Source organism: Carcharhinus amblyrhynchos, chromosome 27 (genome assembly GCF_965287045.1).
Source record: "Carcharhinus amblyrhynchos chromosome 27, sCarAmb.v2.hapA, whole genome shotgun sequence".
Classification (NCBI taxonomy): Eukaryota; Metazoa; Chordata; class Chondrichthyes; order Carcharhiniformes; family Carcharhinidae; genus Carcharhinus; species Carcharhinus amblyrhynchos.
In genome coordinates this window covers 27,508,828-27,532,443 of record NC_137350.1, presented here as the reverse complement: position 1 = coordinate 27,532,443, position 23,616 = coordinate 27,508,828, and the positions used below count along the sequence as shown (strand labels likewise).

The following is a 23,616-nucleotide window of genomic DNA, read 5'->3' as shown; positions in this document are numbered from 1 at the left end:
TCAGTAAATGTGTCAAATCATTTTTACAGGAATTAAAAATTAGCAAGAGCTTACGATGACCCCTATGATACTTTAAACTTAAATGCCTTTTGGTTTAAATAGTTTTATTAAGACATTAATAGGCAAAGCGAAAATACTGTGGAAGCTGGAAATCTGAAATAAATACAGAAAATGATGATTCATAGAATCCCTACAGCATAGAAGGAGGCCATTCAGCCCATTAAGTCTGCACTGACTCTGACAGTGTCATACTCAGACCCTGTCCCATGGTTAATCCAGCTAACCTATGCATCTTAGGAAAATAAGGGACAATTTAGCACAGCCAAGCTACCTAATTTGCACACATTTGGGTTGCGGGAAGAAAGCAGAGCATTTGGAGAGAACCCACGCAGACATGGGGAGAACATGCAAACTCCACACAAGCAGACAGTCACCCAAGGCAGGAACTGAAGCCAGGTCCCTGGCGCTGTGAGGCAGCAGTGCTAATTGCTGTGACCCCATGCTGCCCACTGTCTGATCTGCAGAGCATTTCCTGTTTTTCTTTAAGCCCAATATGTGTATGAGCAGCAGCAGCTCCATGGAGAGGACGCGGAACTTGCTTTATCAATTCATTACAATGCAGCAAGATGCACCATTTAGACACTAGGACTTCTTGGAAACTGCCAGCTGGCTCTCGTAAACTCCAAATCACTTGTACATGAGGTGAATGTGGTAGATCCAGTAATGCCTTTCAACCTGTAACAACAGCAGGCTTCAGCACAAAGCTTGTAAAGAATTAAGACAATTTAAAACACATCAGGGAGTCTTGCGACTCCAATTAGAGATACGAGAAGAAGAGAGCTTGCCAGAGATTAAGCCTCTATGTGGAGCGTGTATGCAAGTGTGCCTTTAGGCTGGAGCATTGACTAAATAAAAATAGAGGAAGAAGCAAACATGCTTTGTAAGATACATTGGATTATTACAACTGCTGACTCAACTGGTTCAAGTTCTTTGGAGTGTTAGAATTCTTTCAACAAGTCTATCCCAGAAAGGCAATAAGAAGTACCTATAAATGTGTGCATTGAATATAATCAAGAAAGCTTTGGAAAATTGCAGTTCTCCATTCTACACTTTGCATAGTGCTTCAAAGGCAACCAATGGACATCTGAGTGGAGCAAAATACCAGGGTGGTCATGGTCAGGTACTTTTGGTAAATTTTTTACTAACTTTCCCTCAGAGAAATTCCACTCGACATTTTCCACCAAAACATCAGTTACCATGAAGCAACAATTTCCACTGGCAAAAACAAAATTTCTTTTGAATAATAAAGCATCCAAAGATGAAGATGCATCATTGCCAAGTACAATTGAGTTTGACTCTCCATCACGAGGGTGAAGGCCTTCATCGACTCTGACTTAGTTTGTGGAATATAACCTCAGAATGGTCTCACACTGCAGTGTAAACGTGCTCAAGGTGTCTGTTCACATGGCACGGTAGCACAGTGGTTAGCACTGCTGCTTCACACCTCCAGGGACCTAGGTTCGATTCCTGGCTTGGGTCAGTGTCTGTTTGGAGTTTGCACATTCTCCCTGTGTATGCGTGGGATTCCTCCAGGTGCTCCAGTTTCCTCCCACAGTCCAAAGATGTGCGGGTTAAGTTAATTGGCCATGCTAAATTGCCCCTTAGTGTCCCGGATTGCGTCGATTAGCGGGTAATATGTAAGGATATCAGGATAGGGCCTGTGTGGGATTGTGGTCAATGCAGACTCGATGGGCTGAATGCCTCTTTCTGCACTGTAAGGTTGCTATGATTTATATGAACAAATATTGCAGCACTGTATTTTTAAATGTTCAAAAATAAAAGCAAATTGTTTCCTTTTTGCACATTTGAAGCATTAAATATTCCGTGGCTGGCGCCATTTGGCCCATCGCATCTGTGCTGGCTCTTTGAATGTGCTAGCCATTGCTTTTTCCTCCATCTATGCAGCCAAGAATACCACATGTCTTGCTTTTATAAGAGCTCTCGACTTGTCCTGCTACCTTCATTCATTCCTGTGTGTAATCATAGAATCTCTATTTCATTTGAGTTATTATTGTCCCATGTGTTAGTATGCAGCAAAAAGTATTGTTTCTTGCGCGCTATGCAGACAAAGCATACTGTTCATAGGGAAGTAAAGGAGAGAATGCAGAATGTAGTGTTACAGTCATAGCTAGGTGTAGAGAAAGATCAACTTAGTGCCAGGTAGGATCATCCAATATTCTGATGGCAGCAGGGAAGAAGTTGTTCCTGAGTCAGTTGGTATGTGACCTCAGACTTTTGTATTTTCTTCCTGACTGAAGAAGGTGGAAGACAGAGGGTCTGGGTCCTTGAATTAGGCTGGCTGTTTTCCCGAGGCAATGGAAAGTGTGGATGAGTCAATGGGTGGGAGGCTGGTTTGCATGATAATCTGGGCTACATTCATGACCCTTTGTAGTTTCTTGCAGTCTTGGGCAGAGCAGGAGCCATACCAAGCTGTGATACAACCAGAAAGAATGCTTCTTATGGTGCATCTGTAAAAGTGCAGAAGGAGGCTATTCGACCTGTTGAACCACCCAGGCCCTATCCTCATAACCTCATGTATTTACCCTGCTAATTCCCCCTGAGACTAAGGGTCAATTTAGTGTGGCCAATCAACCTAATCTGAACATCTTTGGGAGTGTGAGAGGAAACTGGAGCACCCAGAGGAAACCTATGCAGACTAGGGGGAGAACATGCAGACTCCACACAGATAGTCACCCGAGGCCGGAATTGAATCCGAGTCGTTGGAGCTGTGAGGCAGCAGTGCTGACCACTGTGCCACCCCAAGGTTTCTTTATTTCTGCACCTCATTTGAAATTGTACGGATTAGGTTATGTCACCTGTCTTTATCCTTCCTTCCCTTTATTTATACTTCTCTGCATGAAATTTCATCTGCCCATTTCATTCTGAAGTATTCTCCTCACTTTTACTTCTCCAAATATCATGCCACCTGGAATGTTGAAATTATGCCTCATATACACAAACACCTCCACCCATGGGAATTCCCATTGACAATGGAGGGACCAGAGAATCCCACAGCTTGCAAACAATGCACCACCTCCCACTGGCGGGAAACAGGCAGCTGGGAGGCCAGCGAATCCCATTTAGGACGCCTTTAACAAATCGGTATTGGCTGGGACTTATTAACCCCTGTTTTTCCAGGTGACAGTTCATTTTCTCCCCACATATTGTCTCTGAAAGTTTCCTCATGGGTAGAAACATGTAAGATTATGAAGGGAATAGATAAAATAGAAGCAGGTGAAACTAGAATCTGGCCTCAAAATAAGGGGGAGCAGATTTAGGACTGAGTTCAGGAGGAACTTCTTCACACAAAGGGTTGTGGATCTGTGGAGTTCCCTGCCCAGTGAAGCAGTTGAGGCTACCTCATTGAATGTTTTTAACACAAGGATAGATAAATTTTTGAACAGTAAAGGAATTAATGGTTATGGTGAGCGGGTGGGTAAATGGAGCTGAGTCCGTGAAAAGATCAGCCATGATCTTGTTGAATGGTGGAGCAGGCTGAAGGGGCCAGATAGCCTATTCCTGCTCCTAGGTCTTATGTTCTTATGGTCTTTAATGTTATGCTAACTGGATTGCATGCAGCTGGTTTGTCCCTCTGTGTTTTTGCGATCAACGCTGTAACTTTACATTACTGCAGCACCACTTCCATAACTAACAATGGTTGGAAGATTGTAACCAGAACCTCCATAATTTCCATCCTTGCGTCTCAACGAGCGCAATAACATCCCACCTGACTCAGATTACTTCTCTAATTCAAGCAAAATCAACCATTTAAGCGCCCAATCATGCTTTATTTTTAGTCCCATCCAGCTTCTCTATCATTTATTTATTTTACTGTGACAATTGGCAGCCTCCAACTGGTTTCAGATTGATAGTTCCAAAACAATCATTTGTTCACGGCTACATATAGTGGAACAAAACACTCAATCTCTGCAATTAACTTATTCAGCACTGTATGGGCATATAAACAGATAGAAAGATAGACGCAACAAGCTTATGTGATTAGCAGTGAGACCTCGCAAATCAGGAATGGCCTAGTTATGATTCCCAGTCTATTTCAATCCATTGAGGCCAAAACGTTGTCTGATTTCAAGAAGAAACCATGGCACAGTGGTTGGCACTGCTGCCTCTCAGTGCTAGGGACCCGGGTTTGATTCCCAGCTCGGGTGATTGTCTGTGTGGAGTTTGCACATTCTGCCCATGTCTGCGTGGATCTCCTCCGGGTGTTCCGTTTTCCCCCCAACAGTCCAAAGGTGTTAGCGCATTGGCCATGCTAAATTGCCCTTAATGTCCCAGGATGTGAGGGTTAGAGGGATTCATTAGCTGGGTAAATATTTGGGATTACAGGGATCGAGCCTGGGCGGGATTGTTGTCGGTGCAGACTTGATAGGCCGAATGGCCTCCTTCTGCACTGTAGGGATTCTATGATTCTAAATTAAATATAGCTCTTGGAGCTAAAAGATCAAGGAATATGGGAGATATTGAATTTAATGAGCAGCCAATGCTCGTAATGAATGATGGAGAGGTTTAAAGGGCCGAATGGCCAACTCTTGCTTCTAGTTTCTGTCGGATGAACATGTGGTATGTCAGATGTGGCTGGCCTCAGTATTCTCTAGGTTGGGGGAGAGGAAAATTGCAGCATTCCTCCTCCAGTTTTGCCTTGGACCAATTCCTGCATGTCTAAACAATGGGGCATTGGACAGCAACAGGGATGCTAAATTGCTTCATCAATTCTATTTTCCATCACACACTATTTCAATCATATTTGTCTCAGCTAGGCACATACATGAGAGTAATACAAATCCCTCAAAACAAAAATCAAGGCTCTTGGACTATAATCAGTTGCCTTTGCACAAGTTCAATCAATATTTAAAATTCTTATAAATAATACATATGCACGTCCTTTTGAAATAATCCCTCAGAGGCTAGTGTCCTTTCACCAGATTCCCTTTATTTACAAACCTATCTCCACTCCAAAATTGGAATCCAGAGTCTCAGTGGATCTGACACTCCTCAATATATATACAGGTGAGATTCTCTGATTGGGCAGGCAATCATTATGGCTCTTTTTGATCAATGAAATAAACTAAATCAAATTAACGAGGGAACAAATTGAAAGGGGCAGCTCCCAAAGGGAGGGGAACTGCCTGAAACAAAGGACAAAATGGAAAGGAAACTTATAACAACAAATCAAAATGTGATTAAAGGGGCCAATAATGCACCCCAATCCCTGTGGTGCCCAGCGGGCATGAAAGACATTAATAGTACCCTCGGCAGGCAATCATTACCTCAATCAGGGAGCTCATACTCTTGCAAACATCTAAAATCCCATCATGTGCAACTTTAGTTTGCAGATCAATCTTAGTGCTGAAGGAAGTTTAACAGAGCATCACAAATATCTTAGCTCACACTTATAAACTCAAGATGCATATTGTGGTGCAGTCAGGTTAAATACAGAATGACTGACATCTGGATAACATGTTGCTGTTTGCACATTTATGTTATGGAAACAGAGGAAAGGAACAAAGGCTGGAATTCTCCAACTTTGCCAGTAGCTGGGATTCTCCGGTCCTACTGCAGCGAGCACCAAATTCTCCGTCCTCACCAACAGCAGGGACGGGGCGAACGAGATCAGAGAATCCCAGCCAAAATGTCCCTGTGTTTTCAACCGATCACCTCAACCATCAGTCACTCAAAGATTACCTCAACAATCAGTCTCTCACATAAACACTACTGTCTCCCTCATGTGCACAATTCTCTCATACCCCACTGGTGGGTTCAATGGAGTGTAGGAAGATGAGGGGTGACCTTATAGAGGTTTATAAAATCATGAGAGGCATAGATAAGGTGAATAGTCAAGGTCTTTTCCCCAGGGTAGGGGAATCCAAAACGAGCGAGACCATAGGTTTAAGATGAGAAAGGAAAGATTTAAAAGGGACCTGAAGAGCACCTTCTTCACACAGAGGATGGTGCGTATATGGAATGAGCTGCCAGAGGATGTGGTAGAGGTGGGTACAATTGAAAGACATTTGGACAGGTATATGGATAGGAAAGGTTTAGAGGGATATGAGCCAAGTGCAGGCAAATGGGACTAGTGCAGTTTAGGAAACCTGGTTGGCATGCACGAGTTGTACCGAGGGGCCTGTTTCCATGCTGTATATCTCTATGACTCTAATGGTGGGTGAGTGGGGAAGAATTCAGCTGAACGCCAAAAAATTGGTTTCACACTGGTGTGAATTTCCTGCAGGATCTTCTGCCGGTGCCCACTGTGGCAGATCAGGAATCCCACAGGAGGACGGCATGAAACAAATTTACATCCTGCCAATGGATGCCAATAAAGGCCTGGGATCAGGAGCTCTTCGCCCAGTTCCAATTCTCCATGGTGCCAGTGGGAAAACATGCCATCAAGAACACATCTGGAACAATAAGGCGTGCGGAAGTCGGGACTTACCTGGGAACACCTCCAGAGTTCGGGACGGATGCTGGCGGCAACCCTGGACCCTGGAACATCACAGCGGTCGGTGAGGGGGGGCATCAATCCGGTGGATTTTCCAGCTTCAGTGTCATCGGAGAGGTGCGTCATCCAGCCCCGGGGTGTTCTGGTGGGTTCAACTTCTTTCTTCAGTGATGGGTCAGTGATGTTGGGTGCCTTTTAGATATGGCACCTAGATATGACGGTGACTTGCGTGCATTCAAGCATGTTCTGCCATGGAGCACAATGCTAAATCTCCACGTGCATAACTCATGAGGCCAGGACTGTTAAATACAGCGTGGTTTCCTGGTATCTCTGCAGCAGGAATCTCTCCATACCCCCTTCCCCAGCCCCACTCCTGCCCTGGGACCCAATCCCAGATGGGAGAATTCCGACCGTTGTTCCAGTTCACAAGGACAATATTCGGATTCTGCTCATCAGTACAGTACAGTGCATCAAACTCATCACCCATCCACATGAACATATTCCTCCTCTTTTTCCAGTAAGTAATCCTTCAAAACCCGTTAAGCACATCCTAAGGTGACAGCTCTTTTCCACTATCCCCATAACCCCCACCCCTCCCCAGCCTGCCTGCACTGTAGCATGCTGACACTGAAACAAATGAAAACGGTCATTTAAAGGCTCTTTCGCAACGTTAACAAACTGATGCAAGTTGAAAAGCTTTAAAAACAAATGCTTGCCGTATAGGGAAACGGCAAAACCCCCAACTACAGCCTATCTATGAACAATTCAATTCCGTTTAATTCCCACTTTTCTGATGTAAAACATTGACAATATTGGGCTATAGATTTTGAAACAAGGTGTGTACGGGATAATCACTTATCTGTCCACTTGGGGCCTGACATGCCTACACTCACGATTCTGCTTTCTGTATTTGTGGACCTAGCTGTACATCATTTATGTAGCTCCATATTAAAAATACGCTTTCTGCAATGCTATTATCATTTAGCTTTGGGTAGCAGATATTATTTTCCAAAGGCTGAACCAAGTATTCCGAAGGGTCCCTGGGAGTGTGCAATATCTGTAAGGTTGCGAAAAGGATGGTGGTGGAGAGGTTGGGGGGTGGGGGGGAAGTCACCCAAACAGGAAGGCTTATTTGATTAGACATTGCGAAATCAACACTTTCAGAGCAGAAAACTACTTTGTGTTCTACATAAGAAGAAAGAAGAAGAGATGCATCTTCAACCCTGCATCAATGTGCTTATCACCATTAGAGGGACACTCTGTAAAAACAGTTTCCTGTTGTGGGCCAACTGATGCATTGTTCCCCCTCAGTGTTGCAGTGTGATACTGTTGAGATAGTTCTGAGGTGTACGTTAGCCAATGTTTTATAACCTTTAATCTCATGTCTTAACATGCTGCATCTAACCCAGTAACTAAGTCGACAGGTTTCTCCGAGAGATAGGACAATATCAATTCTGGTACTTTCCAGCATTTAGAATGCTTTGCTGTGTTACATAGAATATACAGCACAGAAGGAAGCTACTTGGCCTGATAAGTCTATGCCGGTGTTTTTGCACTATTTGGGTCTAACCATATCGGTGTAACCTTCTATCACTTTCCCAAAGTTTGTGAAGCAAAGAACCTCAATATGAGCTTCTAAACACATTTCTTCACTGTTGCTAATATAAGTCACTTCCACCTTCATAATATTACCCTACCCCGCACCCCCGTACCCTCCTCCGCATCCATTTGCCCTCCTCCACACTCCCTGCTGCCCTCCTCCACACCCCTCAGTAACCTCCCCTGCATCCCCCACTGCCGTCTTCCACATCCCCCACTGCCCTCCTCCACATCCCCCACTGCCGTCTTCCACATCCCCCACTGCCCTCCTCCACATCCCCCACTGCCGTCTTCCACATCCCCCACTGCCGTCTTCCACATCCCCCACTGCCGTCTTCCACATCCCCCACTGCCGTCTTCCACATCCCCCACTGCCGTCTTCCACATCCCCCACTGCCCTCCTCCACAGCCCTCACTGCCCTCTTCCACACCCCCCAGTAACCTCCCCTGTATCCCCCACTGCCCTCTTCCACACCCCCTACTGCCCTCCTACACACCCCCCCACTGCCCTCCTCCACACCCCTCAGTAACCTCCCCTGCATCCCCCACTGCCCTCTTCCACACCCCCCACTGCCTTCCTCCACACCCCCCCCGCTGCCCTCCTCCACACCCTCCAGTAACCTCCCCTGCATCCCCCACTGCCCTCTTCCACACCCCCCCCACTGCCCTCCTCCACACCCCCCACTGCTCTCTTCCACACCCCCCACTGCCCTCCTCCACACCCCCGCTGCTCTCTTCCACACCCCCCACTGCCCTCCTCCACACCCCCACTGCTCTCTTCCACACCCCCCACTGCCCTCCTCCACACCGCCCCACTGCTGTCCTACACACCCCCAACAATCCTGCTCCACACCCCCCCACTACCCACCCCACAACCCCCCACTGCCCTCCTCCACACCTCCCACTAACCTCCCCCGCACCCCCCACTGCCCTCCTCAGCACCCACCACTACCCTCCTCCACACCCCATCAGTGCCCTCCTCCACACCCTTCACTACCCTCCTCTACACCGCTCAACAGCTGATCCGCTGTTGACACCTGCATCCATGCCTTTTTTACCGCTACATTCAACAATTGCAACACTGCCCTTGTTGACATCCCACCCTCCATGAACTTAAAGCCTTCCTTTTCTCTCTGCCTGCATGCTAACTTGCACCAAGAGCCATTCACCCATCACCCCGTCTTCGCTGACCTACTCAGCTTGAGCAATGATTCAATCTTAATATTCTCTTTCAAATCTTTGTTGCCTCCCTCCCCACCCCCATGACTTGGGTTTGATTCCCGGCTTGGATCATTGTCTGTGTGGAGTTTGCACATTCTTTCTTTGTCTACGTGGGTTTCCTCTGGGTGCTCCAGTTTCTTCCCACAGTCCAAAAGACGTGCTGGTTAGATGAGTTGGCCATGCTAAGTTCTCCCTCAGTGTACCTGAACAGGCGCCGGAGTATAGTGACCAGGGAATTTTCACAGTAACTTCATTGCACTTACAGTGTTAATGTAAGCCTATTTGTGACATTAATTAATAAACTTTTAATTTTAACTATCACTGCAACCTCTTTCAGTCTTAAAACCCCCAATATATTTGTGCTCCTCCAATTCTGGTCCCTTGCATATTCATGATCTTAATCAAGCCAGCATTGGTGTCATTGCCTTCAGCTGCCTGGGCTCAAAGTTCTGGAAATCACTATCTAAATCTCTCAGCCTCACTTACCTCCATTAAGCCATTCCTTAAAATGGATCTTTTTTTCTATTCTAATGTTTCCTTATTTGACTCAGTCGCAAATTATGTTTGATATTCCTGCTGTGAAATGCCTCAGGAGATTTTACGACAAGGATCGAATAAAGGCACAAGTTATTGTTGTTCTCTCTCATGTCTTTATCTAGCTTCCCCTTAGATGTATTGATACCAATCAGGAGTAGATCAAGATAGAATCATAAAATCCCTACATTACAGAAGGAGGCCATTTGGCCCATCAAGTCTGTGCCAACTCTCCGACAGAGACTGCCATTCTCCCCATAACCCCACGTATTGATTCTGCAAAATTCCCCTAACCTACATACACATCCTGGGGCACTAAGTGACAATTTAGTGTGGCTGATCCACCTAACTGTGCATCTTTGGACTTTAGAAGGAAACCGGAGCATCTGAAGGAAACCCATGTGGAGGATGTGCAAACTCCACACAGTCACCCATGGCCAGAATTGAACCTGGGTCCCTGACGCTGTGAGACAGCAGTGCTAACCACTGCTCCATCATGCCACCCTTGTTGTTTAGCTCACAGATGCTTCACTTCTGAATATCTGACTCAAGAGGAACAAGTTGCTGGCATTTATAAACCGTTTTTCCGTTGTCTAGATCAATGCAGATTAGAAACTTAAACTTGATCATCATTGATAACAGAAGCCAATGAGAACACATAGCAGACCTGCCAGCTGTTTGTTTTTTACTCATTCATGGGATGTGAGTTTTGCTGGGAAGTCCAGCATTTATTGCCCATCCCTAATTGCACCTTGAGAAGGTGGTGATGAGCTGCCTTCTTGAACCGCTGCAGTCCTTGAGGTGTGGGTGTAGGTCTTAGGAAGGGACTTTCAGGATTTTGACCTAGCAACAGTGAAGGAACGGCAATATATTTCCAAGTCAGGCTGGTGAGTGACTTGGAGAGAAACTTCCAGGTGGCAGTATTCCCATGAATCTTGATGCCCTTGTCCTTCTAGACGGCAGCAGTCATGGATCTGGAAGGGGTTGTGTAAGGAGCCTTGGTGAGTTCCTGCAGTGAATCTTGCAATGGTACACACTGTCCTACTGTGTATGGCTGGTGGAGGGAGTGGGCGTTTGTGGATGGCACAGTGATCAAATGGGCTGCTTTCCCTTGGATGGTGTTGAGTTTCTTGAGTATTGCTGGAGTGGCACTCATCCAGGAAAGTAGAGAGTTTTCCTTCACACTCCTGACTTGTGCCTTGTCAATGGTGGACAAGCTTTAGGGAGTAAAGAGGTGAGTTACTCTCTGCAGAATTCCTAATGTCTGACCTGTTCTTCTAGCCACAAAATTGATATGGCTAGCCCAGTTCAATTTCTGGTCAATGGTAGTTCCTTCAGTGGGGGATTCAGTGATGGTAATGCTATTAATGTCAAGGGGGTAATGATTAGATTCTCTCTTGTTGGAGATGGTTATTGCTTGGCACAAATGTGGCATGAATGTTGCTTGCCACCTCTCAGCCCAAGGCTGGTTATCCTTCAGGTTTTGCTGTGTTTGGACATGGCAGTTCCAAGTCCTGCTTCCAACCTTTCTGTTCCCCATTTCTTCGTTAGATACAACCTGTGGCCTCAGTTTTAGTCTCTCCCAGAAGAGGAGGCATCCTTATTTAACTGAAATGAACTTACTTTCCACATGAAGAGAACATTCCAAACAAGTATGTGAATAATAATTTTCCTTGGCTTGAGAGAGAGGTTGGTCTTGGTCCGAGTTCTGACTTCTTGATGGGCCAACAGAGCTGTTCCTGAGAAACTTAGGCATTAACTATAATCTGAATCATTGGGCATCTCAGAACATGAGAGGAGACTAATGAATGTTTCCAAGAAATTTATGTTTGACGGTAAATGACAAGTAAGTTGTCATGTTTACATGTTTAAAACAGTAATATTGGCACAGTGGTTAGCACTGCTGCCTCACAGTGCAAGAGAACCAATTCTAACCTCAGGTGACTGTCTGTTTGTTCAAAATGAGATTCTTAGCATCTTTCATGCAGGTGAATCCCATATGAGAGATGTGGAGTTTGCACGTTCTCCCCGTGTCTGCGTGGGTTTCCTCCAGGTGCTCTGATTTGCTCCCACACTCCAAAGACGTGCGGGTTAGGTTGATTGGCCGTGCTAAATTGGCCCTTAGCGTCAGGGGGTTTAGCAGGGTAAATATGTGGTGCTACGGGCATAGGGCTTGGGTGGGATTGTTCTTAGTGCAGGCTCAATGGGCTGAATGGCCTTCCTCTGCACTGTAAGGATTCTATCATTTATCCCAAGGTTACTCTCGGATTGTTCTTGTTTCTTTAGGGGCCTGATTCTCCCATTGTGGGACTAAGTGCCCATGCCACCGGGAAGATGAGAGTGTTTCCCACTGACATTGGCAGTGTCTGTCACATGGGATCTTCCCACATGAAAGATACTAAGAATCTTGTTTAGAGCAACCCACTGGTCAGCCCCCAGTTCAGAGACTGGAAGGCCATTTTTAAATGTCCCCCTGCAGAGGACCCCCTTCTTCCTAAAAAACAAAATGGTGTCCCCCCCTCCCCCACCCACTGACCAGTGGAGTGCCATCAACTCTTCATCAAATCGATCCTCCACCCACACAATAATGGGTAACACCCCCCCCCCCCACCCCCCCCCACCACCACCACCACATACCACACAGGCACCCAATCCCAGTAGTGAGGTCAATGCCTTGTCTCCAGCAGAGTCCACCCAACCCCTAGTATCTTTGAGGGACCCTTCTCCTGCAGCCCGGCAGCTGCAGAGTGGCAAATGGCCAATGCATCTATTTCCTTGAGCCTCCTCTGAGCCCAAGGCTCCAGGCCAGGGTGTCAGTGATATAGAAATAACAGGGTGTCAGTGCCAGGGTGCCAGGGGACAGCGCACTGTCGGCATTGCCATGATGCATGCCCTGAAAGGCGGCTGAGTGAAGGGCCTGAGGGAAGGGGGGGGGAACTGAATGGAGGGTCTGAGAGGGAAGGGGGAAGCTGAGAGAGAGGGGGGGGGTCACCATAATGCTTGCATGGTGTGTGGGGTGACCTGTGATTGAGTGGTGGGGCAGAGGATGCCCTTATTTTCTGAGGAGTGATGGTCCTCACCTGGATCCTTGAGGTGGAGCCCACCATGTCCCTCTTTGTGGGTAGCACATGTAAAGCCTGCCCAGTGTCGTTCCTGTTGGTGGGCTGGGTGAATGGCAAGGGGCTGGCAAATTGGTTATCAAATCTGCTAATGATATTCAAATTAGCTGGTTTGCATAATAATTGGGTTGCCATCCTCTCTGGGCGGGAACCTGATCAGGGTCGATGAGCGTGGGTCTGGTGAATCCTGAAAGCCCTTATGCCCGTTGCGAATTCCGATTTTTGGCCAGCACCTCATTAATTGGAACATTGGGACTCCGACCGGCTGTGAAGGGATTGAAGAATCACCTTGTAAATTCCTCCTGACTAAATCTAGTAAAATTGTAAATGGCCTCAGATAGAAAGTAAAATACCGAGACAGTGGGAATTTGCAGCGTAACTAAGTTTTGATCTCTTGCTGGAACATGTTTACAGAAATTGGTCCAAAATAACCTTGGGATAAGGCTGTGTACAAGATGAATGAGGAGAGACTGTGGCATAGTTCCCTGGCTCTCAACTGTTTTCCTGTAAAGCACACTGATATTAGTTATCACAACCAGAAACTCAGACCTTTGCCCATAAAGGAGCTCATGTTGCACGATCCAACATGTTATGGTTCAGGTCACAAACTCCAAAGTATTTTATGGAGCCTGCCTGGATCATAAGTTTTTGCATCTTGAATTTGGCTAGGGCAAGCACGATGCTGTTTCACTTCAGGTATAATCCAAATGACCCACTAGGGAGCTTTTGTCAAACAAAGTTTAATTAAAAATATAGTTAACGTGTATTTGAAGAGAATTAGCAATAACTTTCATCAATTACAAACAAAAACAACCAAGATAATTTATAACCCTTAACAAATATATCTAAGATGTTCCAATCAAATCACAACCTTCCACAGATAAAACCCTTTAAACAAGCTCAACACATCAAAATCTAACGATCAAGTGATACTTGAATTGAGTCCTTTGGTTGGAGAATTGAAAACTCTGTCTTGTAAGTTCTAGTCACCCTCTTAACACACTCAGTTTGAAATCAGAACAGCTTCTCAGGGCCCCAGAGAGAGACTCTGGTCCAGTCACCAACAGCAGATTCTCCCTTACAGAAAGGCAAGAAGTTGTTTTCAGATAACTGGCAGAGTCTCCAAATAAAACAGGAAGAGAGAGAAACACTTCTTTTCAGCTTGCTGTCCCTTCTAAAAACTCAACTTGCAGCACAGAACTGAAAATTGAAGAGCTCCTGTCACCTGATCTGCCAACCAGATTTCCTTCAAACAATGCAGGGTCATAAAAGCTAATCTCAGAAAGTACCTGAGGGCCCCAATTTAAGCCATGTAAGGAGAAATAAAAGGACATCTGGTAGACAGCTCAGCAGCAATGTGAAACACTGAAACTGTGAGAACTCCAGAGATCATAATTTAAAAAAAACTTTTCTTCCTAAGAATCAAATACTGAAAGGTATACCAACATCACAAACATGAATTCAGCCAAATTTTTATAATACAGTTTCATATATTTACCTGATTTTTAATGATTATTTTATCATAATTCACTATGAGAATTAAGGTACCACATCTCTGCTCTTGACAGTTGAGGCTCAGTGAAGTCCTGGGGAGCTGACAGGGTCCTTTTGGTCACTTGTTCTATGCCAGGAAGTTAGGATTCAAAGAAGCCCTGGTAGTCATTTATATTTCAGTGCACCTGGGAGATTGGAGTCCAAAAAAATCCAGGAGCAGTGCCGTGTTAGTGAAGTTAGCTAGTAGGAGTGTATCTTTATGAATCCTGTGGAATGCAGTGTCAGGAGAAGAGATTGAACCAGAAGAAGAGATTGGGAGATGAACAGTCATTGAGGAAATTGAGTAAGATAGGTTTCTGAGAGAAATTAGGGTCTAAGGGTGGGATTTTATGGCCTCGCTTGAGCGAGACTGGAAATTCCTGCCCAAGGTTAATGGACATTTCCATTGTGCCCCTCTCACTCACACCGATTGTGTGTCAGGCGGGTTTGTAGAATTCCAGTATAAATCTTTGAAAGTGAGGAGCTGCAAACCCTTGTGAGGAAGACAGACTGTTAATGAAATTTTGTGACTCATTGTGGTCACTGATGTATGAATGGGTTGTTGTGACAGATTGTGGAATCTGTCTTTGCTATTCCTGCTATTTAACATGCAGTGAGGTGGATTCAAATCCTCAATTTTCCTGTTATTCCACATCTACTTCATGTTAATTCTGGATGTTAGGGTATAAGACTGACATTGTAAATTATTTTACTTTTCCGATTTTATATGGTAAAGTTAATTTTGTTTGTTTAAACCATGGAAACTTGTGGCTTTATTCTCCTAATGGATAACTTTAAGCAGAAGGTTGTCTACTTTAAGCAGAAGGTTACTGATCCATGACCATATTGTAACATAAATTGGGGATTCTTGCATGATCATGCATCCTCAAACTTGGTAGGGTTAGGGCAAATAAGTTTTTCACGGGTTACATATCGCTTAGACATGAAAGAGATCATAAACTGTTTAATTCAAACCTTCCCCTTTCATTTATTTAAAAGTGGGCTTTGCTGAACCAAAGGATGGCTGCTATGGGTCACATGATTCACGAGTTGGCTACAGTTTCCATACATTTCCAACAGCAGCTACAGGACAAAAGCTCAAATCACATTTTTGCTGAAACTCACAACTCTCATTATGAGGACACATTACAATCAACAGAATCAGGACCACCAGTCAATCTGTTTCTCCACCCTAATTCTATAACAAAGAGACAGCCATCAAAACTCATTATGCCTACAGAGCTGCTAATGGCCACCATCTAATTCCTGAGGTGAACAATGAATTTTGACCAGAAGCATAGAAACGTCTCCTTAGCCGGTAACTGACTCAGTAATGGACAACATCACTTGACCTAATCTTCCAGCTTTTGGAAAGTTTTAATATTATATTCTTTAACTCAGGTCTCTGTCTCACATTTAACCTCCAGCCTGCAAACATCACAGCAGGGCTCCAGGCAAACTAACAGCCTGCATCAAGTGTGAGCCTCCTCAAAGCCTATTTCTCTGGAAGATTCCAGCCATTACCTGCGGAACAGACCAAGTCCCTGTATGCAAACTTAATTACAATCAAATTTAAAGGAATTCTGTAACTTCTGTTTTGACCAGCTGCGCCCGCCTGAACTATAACTCCCCCATGAAAGAACCCTCACTGGATACTGCCTTTCTGTTCTCTGGCAATCACATGAAATGATACCCATTTCTGTTGCTCGTTTTAGGCCAGCACAGTGACAGAGTGATTAGCACTGCTGCCTCATAGTGCCAGGTACCTGAGTTCAATTCCCAACTTGGGTTACTGCCTGTTATGGAGTCTGTTTTTTCTCCCTGTGTCTGCATGGGTTTCCTCTGGGTGCTCAGTTTTCTCCCACAGTCCAAAAGATGTGCTGGTTAGGTGCTTTGGTCATGCTAAATTCTCCCTCAGTGTACTCGAACAGGCACCGCAGACTGGAACTAGGGGATTTTCACAGTGTTAATGTAAAGCCTACTCATGACAATAATAAATAAACTTTAAACTTTCTTTTAGGCTATTCATAGGTGTAAAAGCTCCTCTTTCCTACCTTCTTATTGTGTGTGTCTGTGAAATTGTGACCATCCTCCAGGTTTAAAAGTATGAATAAATAATACGTCAGATTTAACGCTTAGCAGTTTGCTGTGAGTCACTTTAAAAAAAAATGACCACATAAATCGAGGGATTGGGGAAATACACTGCAGCCTAATTCGAAAATTAAAACACTTCTTCTTCTGGACAGATGATGAGAAAAGAATGGAGTTTAGTTTTGCCTCTCCTCTGTCTGTAACACAGTGCATTTTACTGTATTTAGTGAAAACGAGAATGGTTTTGTCAATTGCTATAACTTTTGTGGAGAGGGATGATTTATCCCTGAGTGAGTTGTAACTATTAACCTAGGTTAAGTTAATATTATTAGCAGAAGAGTTGGAATTAAGAGTTAGAAACAGAGGGTGTGATTTAATGGCCCTGTTAGCTGTGGGTGCACATCCCACAATGGTTGCCAAATCTCATGAGTGGCCAACAATGGGGTTTGGGCCAGCAGATTGCAATTTTAGATCCTACCTGCCCCCCTGCCCACAACGACATAGTCAGGTTCATATCCTTGCTAGATTTTCATAGATTTGAATAATTTTCAATGTGGTTAATGTGCTTGATGCTGTAGTGTCCACCCATGGCCTGTCCTCCCTCCTCCCCCAGAGGGATGACATCACGCTGGCAGGAATCGCTACTGCTTTTCAAAAGTGAAAAATAGTCCTGGCAACCACTCCACGGGCACTGAGGTGCCTGTAGGCCATGGGTGCTGAGGGATAAGGGGCAGTGTCGTGGGCAGTTCCAAGGTCGCAAGTGAAGGGGCAGTGCCAAGGGAGGCACATAAAGCGGGCAGGACCAAGGGAGCTCTGGCAAGTGGGATGTTCCTCCTCTGATGTGGGGGATTCTCCTTATGAGTGGTTGGGGTGGGGTTCGGGGTGGAAGAGGAGGGTTCCAATGCCCGTGAGGGAAGGGTAGAGGGGAGGTCTCCGATTCCTGTGAAGGGGGAGGGATGGCATCCAGAAGAAATCCACGCAGACACAGGGAGAACGTGCAAACTCCACAGGGACAGTCACTCGAATTGAACCCAGGTCCCTGGCGCTGTGAGGCAGCAGTGCTAACCAATGTGCCATCTCAAAGCTGACTTCACTGAATTTACTTTAAATAGAACATATCAATAATGGGTACTGATAGCAAATATGTGTCTGTTCCGCTACACAAAGTCAATTTGAATTGTGCTGTGATTGAAGGGGCCTTAAGACCATAAGATATCAGAGCAGAATTAGGCCATTTGGCCCATCGAGTCTGCTGTGCCATTCGATCATGGCAGATATATCTCTCAACACCATTCTCCAGCCTTTTCCCTGTAACCTTTGATTTCCTTACCAATCAAGAACCTTTGGAATTGTGCTGAAATGAAGATTTTATATTGGAATGATCTAACTGGCAATATTGTTTCTCTACAATGTGGGACAGAATGCCACATTTGAGAAGTGGTTTCTGTGACTAAAAACTCCTCACTTATCAGTGATCCAGTTAAGAAACAAGAAAAGATACTAATGGACTTTTTTTTAGTAATGGACGGCATAGACACAGCAGAAATGGTCGCAGAATTCCCAAATCAAAATGTAACAGAGACCTCAGAATGATCCTAATGGGTTAATGACAGTTAACACTGGATTAAATAGTCCTGTCAGTGCTGAGATAGCACCAGTGTTAACCATGCCTGTAAGTGCTGAGATACAGGATACAGCTGAAAAGATCTAGGCAACTGGACTGAATCCAAAAGACCAGTTTCAATGTCAGAATGATTGGAATAAAATAATTTGCGAATTTGTGAAAGACTCAGGGTGGGATTTTCCAGCCATTCTCACCCCAAAACCGGAAAATCCTGCAGAAGACCAATGGACCTTTGCATGGTCCGTGTCTCGCCCGCTACAATTCCCATGGCAGGCGGGTCAGGAAGATCCCGCGTTCAAAGGGCCCTTTATGCCATTTTGATTCTAAGCGTTGGGCAGACTTGAAACTGGGAGTGTTTCAGATCCAACTTTTAGACCTGTTCTCAGGTGCCCCCATAAGCACTTTGCCTGAAAAAATATCAATGATTCTGAATCGTGCTGCACAAGCCTATGGGTGAGGCTTAACGCGCCTGAGACCCTGCAACTCCAATCGGCACCTCCAACTGCACATGCGCAAAAGAAAAGATAGAGTGCTGCTCTGCTGCTCCCTGTCACGTTACTGCCAGGCTGGATAAGGTCTTCCCCTGGCCTTCACTGATCTCAGACAGAGTGGTAGCACACGCCCCCCCCCGATCTGAAGCAAAAACACGTCTGATGCTCAGCACCAATCTCCTCAGTAACTGGAGAACCCGAATCAGACTTTTGCGGAACATGTCTATTTTGCGCTGAATCCGGATGGGCAAACGCAGTGGTAAAAGGGGAAGTGCCTGTAAAGTTGGACGTGCAGCCCATGAAGTCAATTTAAATACATGCAAATATATTTAAATGGCTGTCACACCCGTTTGGGTGCAGTCCCGATCGTGGCCATTTTCGGGTCTTAGTAAAGGGGAACAGGTGCAGAGGCAGGTGTGGATTACGCTACTCACCTCATGCCCAACTTTACCAAGTTTTTGGGCCCAAAAATGGGTGCAACTTGATGGTAAAATTCAGGATTCAAAACGGTGGTGATATTGTGAGGAAAGAATGCAAGGAAATCTGAGTTGAATGGGACCAGGAGAAAATGAAAGACCACAAATTGTTTAAAGATCAGACTAAACAAGGATATCAAACCTTTCTTTCTGTTTGAGCATAAAAAGCATTTCAATGAAATTCTGAGATGCCAGGGAAGATTTTGATCAGTGCGACAAGTCATTGGCACAAAAGTAAGCCACTTTGAACTTGTTGCCTCAAGAAGAGAATTTAAAATGCTTGAATCTGAAAAGAGTCTTAGAGGTTTACAGCATGGAAACAGGCCCTTCGGCCCAACTTGTTCATGCTGCCCATTTTTTACCACTAAGCTAGTCCCAATTGCCCACATTTTGCTCATATCCCTCTATACCCATGTAACTGCTTTTTAAAAGACAAAATTTTACCTGCCTCTACTACGACGTCTGGCAGCTTGTTCTAGACACTCATCACCTCTGTGTGAAGAAATTGCCCCTCTGGACACTTTTGTATCTCTCGCCTCTCATCTTAAACCTATGCCCTCTAGTTCTAGACTTGTCTACCTTTGGGAAAAAATGTTGACTATCTACCTCATCTACACCTCTCATTATTTTGTAGACCTTTATAAGATCATTCCTAAGCCTCCTACTGTCCAGGGAAAAAGCCCCAGTCTATCCAGCCTCTCCATATTACTCAAGCCCCAGTAGGATCCTACTAAATCTTTTCTGCGCTCCTTCTAGTTTAATCATATCCTTTCTATAATAGGATGACCAGAACTGCACACAGTGAAAAATGAACTTAAAACTGAAGAGATGGCTTCAGCTAACAAAGGGAGCGATAATTTAATGATAGACCTAACTGAGGCGTCATTTGACGTGTTTAAAGGTGAGAAAGCTACAGACATGGAGGACAATAAGTTCAAAAGCTAAAATCAGCAGAGACTACTGACTACAGAGTTTGAAAGTTCACCTGTGCAAAACAATGAGGAAACTTCTTTTGCAGATGAATCTTTGGACCAGACTGATTTGTATTTGTCCAAATGAGTAAGCGATCTAGGGGTGGCACTGTGGCACAGTGGTTAACACTATTGCCTCACAGCACCGGGACCCAGGTTCGATTCCTGGCTTGGGTGACTGTCTGTGTGGAATCTGCATGTTCTCCCCGTGTCTGTGTGGGTTTCCTCTGGGTGCTCCGATTTCCTCACACAGTGTGGGAATAATGTGCGGGTTAGGTTGATTGCCTTAATTGCTCCTTCATGTTAAGGAGATTAGCAGGGTAAATATGTGGAGTAATGGGGATAGGGCCTGGGTGGGATTGTTGTCGGTGCAGACTCGATGAGCCAAATGGCCTCCTTCTGCACTGTAGGGATTCTGTGATTGAACTTTCAGAAAAAAAGTCATAAAAAGTAATGTTTTCCATCTTAAACTGAACCTGGAATTCAGCAGTGTACTGGGGTGGAGGGGTGCTTTTGAATTTCATTGGGTAGTGAGGGGTGATTATTCTATGTGTATTGCATGCTTAGGATAGTTTTAAGATATATAACATATTGTAAGTAGTTATATTCTAAATAGTAAATTAAAATCCATCTCATTGGTGACACATTTTCATTTATTTTGGCAGGGAAGTGTAACAAATATCTAGCTTACAGTACATGTTAGCATTTTAAAAGTAATTTTACCCCTTTGTGAAGATTAAAATTTAACCATAATGATATAAATACAACTAAAGCAGCTTTACACTTGAAGGGTTAGGGCTAGGTTGACTTAAGGAGTTAACAGCTATAAAGGTAGGAACCTAAAACAGCAGTTGGGCTTACTTAGTTGGAGATCTGGAGGCATTCTTTCTGTATTTCTCACAAAGAAGTGCAGTCCAAAGAGATGTTTTGTCTTGGATGTTAGAGTTAAATTCGTTTAAAAGCACTCAGGACGAAAGCCTGCATTGTCATAGAGATGGGTGGAGCTTAAGAAAGTTTTCTGGATTCAATTTAGCTGAGCTTTTGCTGGGAGAATGTGTCAGTTGCAGTTTGGCCCACATGTGGTTTGCAACTCACAAAGAAATCCCTGTTGGTATTAACAGGCTCCTGCTGAGGAGCTGGTTATAGCTTGGTGCAGCCAGGAGACTGAAGTTCAGAAGAAACTGGGGCAATGCCAGCTTAGTGAAGCTAATAGTTTGTGAAAGAGTTGCAATTGCATCAATAGTTAGAGGTGGGAGTACAGCTTTGTGAATCCAATGGAACACAGTCTCAGGAGAAGAGATTGAACCATCAGGAAGTGAACAGTCATTGAGTTGCAGTGGCTTTTGAGGGAATTCAGATGCAACATCTTTGAAAGTGAGGAGTTGGAAATCTCCTGAGGAAGATAGAGTTTTAATGAGATTTTGTGACTCACAAGGGTCACTGACGTCTCTGTGGGATGCTGAAAATTCCATGGGAGCTGTCTTGGCTGCCACTTACTGGGTAGTGTGGTGTGTTTGACCACAGTTTGCCTCTTAATTCATACTTACCTCATGTTAATTCTTAATGTTGGAGTACATTAGCCAAAGATTGACTTTGTAAATTGTTTACTTTTCTGCCTTTGTACAGTTGAGTTTATTTTATGAAGCCTGGGAATCTGTAGCTTTATTCTCTTCGAGAGCAACTGCATTTTCAAATGTTATCTACTTTAAACAAAAAGATACAGATCCTAACACACTGGGGGCGATTTTACCATTTTCATTCTAAGTGCTGAATCTGGGCGTGATTCAGATCTGTCTTGGAAACCTGTTCTCAGGCGCCCCCATCCGCACTCAGCCTGAAAAAAAATTGCACGTCTGAATCACGCTGTGGGCGGGGTTTATCGTGCCCGAAACACTGCAGCTCCGATTAGAGCCTTCAACTGCTCATGCATAATTTAAAAAAATTTGAAAGCACACCCCTGTCACATCGTACCCGGACCGCAAAAAGTGGATAAGATGGTCCGGGAGCAATGGTCCCCACAGACATCGCCCCACGTCCACTATCCCCCTTATCCCCCCACACCCCTCTACTCAGACCAATTGCGAACTCCTGTCCCCTTTCCCCCCACTGATCACCTGCAGAGTGGCAGCGGACACCTCCATCCCTGTTCCCCCTCCCCCCCCGCCTCAACCAGAGAGCAATCTGGCCTCCCTCCTCCCCCTCCTCACCTCCACAACCAGAGAATCCATCTGGCTTTCTTCCCCCCCTCCCCCCACCAGGGAATGATTGGGTCTCCATCCTCCCTCCTCCCCCCACCAGAGAATGATCAGGCCTCCCTGCGCACCCCGCACCCCGCAACCCCCCCCCCCCCCCACCACCAGAGATTCGTTTGATCAGCCTCCTCCTCCCTCCCCCCACCAGAGAATGATCTAGTCTGCCTTCACAACCCCACCTCCCCCCCCCCCCCCCCCAACCGCCCCCCCCCCGCCCCAGCACCTCCCCACCACTGATCTGAGTCAAAGAGCCACGGGAAGCTCTAAACTTACCTCTTCAGAAGCTGGAGCGCCTGAAACAGATCTTTGGCGAGCATGATGGTTTCGCGTCGAATCTGGACGAGCGAACGTGTTGGTAAAGGGGGAAACACCCATAAAGTACATGAACTGCCAGCACATTCTCAAATTGACTATTTAGTTTGTTGCAACGTTCTCGCAATTTTCGTGTCTGTGACATCCACACCCCTTGATTTATGGGCGGTTCATCATCCAGGAAAAAGCCACAGAGATCCCATATCCACGCCCCCCCCCCCCGCCTCAGTGTACGTATCACCATTTCAGTCAACATTGGAAATCGGGGCAAGTTGTCCTCTGCGCTATTTTCCAGGAGGCCTACGTATGTGTCCAGGAAGACTGGGTGCAATTAATTGAAAACACGGTTAGAAGATTGGTCAGCTCAAACGGTCTGTTCCAGGGCTGTGTAATAAATCAGAAAAATCCATAACGCTGAAGCCGTGTACAGCTGAAGCTATATCTCTCTGCGGAACCTGTTGCCTTAGGTACTGGGCTACACAAAGCATGTAAAGACACAAGATAAAAGGTTGTAAAACTTTGGCAAAGAAACATCTCAGAACCATCTCAACAGAATCACACTACAACACCGACGGGAAACAACGCAACACTTGGCCCACGACAGGAAACAGTTCAAACAATGCCACCCTCTCTGATCAACTCTTCTCAGGCCATTTCTGCGTCGTTTGTTTTTACCTCCTGCTGACACCCAGGTTTCCGTTGCATCTTTATTTTAATTGTTTTGTCGTTTGCTGATGGCTTCGCTGCTGCCAACAAAGCCTTTCCCACTGGGTATCGGTGCTTTCTTTTGGGGAAAGGGGAGGAGGTTTCACCAGGGAATCTGGACCCAATCTCCTGCTAGAGCAGCAAAGCAGGCTGGGAGAATCGCCCCCTAGCATC

At 45.3% G+C, this 23,616-nt stretch overlaps 1 protein-coding gene and 1 long non-coding RNA gene across 3 annotated transcripts in view; one reads left to right on the top strand and one right to left on the bottom strand.

Annotated features, from left to right (window-relative positions):
* LOC145359182 (uncharacterized) overlaps positions 1 to 6,740 on the top strand; it is a 57,860-nt gene extending 51,120 nt beyond the window's left edge. Inside the window, exon 3 of the long non-coding RNA XR_013889553.1 lies at positions 6,305 to 6,740. This is a non-coding gene — a long non-coding RNA (uncharacterized LOC145359182). The remainder of the gene's footprint in view (positions 1 to 6,304) is intronic.
* LOC145359180 (signal transducer and activator of transcription 5B-like) overlaps positions 1 to 22,837 on the bottom strand; it is a 196,280-nt gene extending 173,443 nt beyond the window's left edge. For both annotated transcript variants that reach the window (XM_080213622.1, XM_080213623.1), the window contains exon 1: positions 22,699 to 22,837. The gene's annotated coding sequence lies outside the window, so the exon portion shown is untranslated. The remainder of the gene's footprint in view (positions 1 to 22,698) is intronic.
* Positions 22,838 to 23,616: the final 779 nt, after the last annotated feature.